The sequence below is a fragment of the Somniosus microcephalus genome, unplaced genomic scaffold, assembly GCF_052327205.1.
Source record: "Somniosus microcephalus isolate GS21.2 unplaced genomic scaffold, FLI_Smic_1.0 unresolved_chr1, whole genome shotgun sequence".
Taxonomy (NCBI): domain Eukaryota; kingdom Metazoa; phylum Chordata; class Chondrichthyes; order Squaliformes; family Somniosidae; genus Somniosus; species Somniosus microcephalus.
In genome coordinates, this window is record NW_028225179.1 from 46535100 (window position 1) to 46536702 (window position 1603).

A 1603-nucleotide genomic window follows, 5' to 3' on the forward strand; every position below is an offset into this window, starting at 1 on the left:
CCGCTACCGGGTGAAGGACAAGCCCCTCTTGGCTGACGATTTCTCCTCTCTCCTGGCCTTGCTGCCCAACGCCTCGCACGAGGGCACCAAGTTCCACTACCAGAAGCTGGTCAGCATGTACGGAACCCATTTCATCAAGGCGGTGGATCTGGGCGGCCGCTTCAAGGACATGACGGCCATCCGGACATGCAAGGCGGCCTCCGAGGGCCACACGAACGAGGAGATCAAGGACTGCCTGGAGATGGAGGCCAGCATCCAGGTGGGGCTGCATGTCAGTGGCTCTGCCAAGTATAAGCGGTGCAAGGATCTAGCCAATACCATGACGCACGGGGATAGTTTCCACCAGGCCTTCAACGACCGGGAGACGGAGGTGACGGGCGGCAAGGCCAGCGCTGGTGTGGACCTCTTCTTCTCGGAGGACTCATCGGCCTTCTCCAGCTGGGCGGGCAGCCTGCCCACCAACCCGGGCATGGTGCGCTTCGCACTGGAGCCCCTCCACCACCTGCTGCCCAGGAGCGACCCGCGGCATGCCAACCTCCAGCGCTACATCAGTGACTACATCATGGCCAACGCGCTCTCCCGCAACTGCGCCGCCACCGTCTGCCCCGCCGGCTCCCGGCCGGGCCCCCGCGATCCCTGCTCCTGCCTCTGCCAGGAGGACAGCCGGGTGGACAAGCTCTGCTGCTCTAAGGAGAAGGGCTTGGGTTGGCTGCTGGTGACGGTCAAGCAGGCCCGTGACCTCTGGGGGGATTACACCTCCGCCACTGACGGCTACGTGGTGGTCAAGTACGGGCAGGCGACCCGCAGGACACCCATCATCCCGAACAATAACAATCCCTCGTGGAACATCCAGCTGAACATGGGCGAAGTCAAGGCCGAGAACGGAAACCAGCTGATCGTCGAGGTCTGGGACCGCGACACCCGCTACAAAAAGGACCGCCTGGGGACCTGCCCCCGACCCCTGACCTCCGGCCCCCACAGCGAAATCTGTTACCTCAAGTACGGGAGCGTCAGCTTTGACTTCACCTTCACCTGCGGGCCCCATCTGGGTGGGGCCACCTGCCAAGATTACGTGGCCCGCCCCGAAGGACCGGCCTTCACCTCGCGCCTGGGGGACGTCCGGTCCTCCCTTTGGCCCGTCTCCCCCGTGCCCTCTGCCTCCAAAGGAGCTCGCCCTTCACTCCAATTCCCCTGACCTTCACCCTTTCATCGCCATTGCTTCCCCCCAATTCCCTCCCCCTCAAGGAGCTCGCCCCTCAGTCACATTCCCCTGACCTTTAACCTTGCACACCCATTGCCCCCCCATGTCTTCTCCCTCAAAGGGCTCGCCCCTCAGTCCCATTCCCCTGACTTTTACCCTTTCACACCCATTGCCCCCCCATGCCTTCTCCCTCAAGGAGCTCCCCCTTCAGTCCTATTCCGCTGAACTTTACCCTTTCACCCCCATCGCCCCGTCCTTGAAGCAGCTCATTCTCATTCCCTTGCCCTTCCCCCATTTGCTATTCTTGTTCTGTCAGCCTCTGAGAGAGCCCCATGGGTGATGAAACTTCCCGGTCGCAACGGGTGTGAGTGCCTCGGCCCAAAACCCAGCCCCCACTAGTTT

The 1603-nt window shown here is 62.4% G+C and overlaps 1 pseudogene across 1 annotated transcript in view; it reads left to right on the top strand.

Moving 5' to 3' along the window:
* The window catches only part of LOC147094903 (perforin-1 pseudogene), a 17025-nt pseudogene extending 15830 nt beyond the window's left edge, over nt 1–1195 (top strand). The window contains exon 2 of the transcript XR_015074628.1: nt 1–1195. This exon is cut by the window's left edge and continues 578 nt beyond it. The product of XR_015074628.1 is annotated as a perforin-1 pseudogene (transcript).
* Nucleotides 1196–1603: the final 408 nt, after the last annotated feature.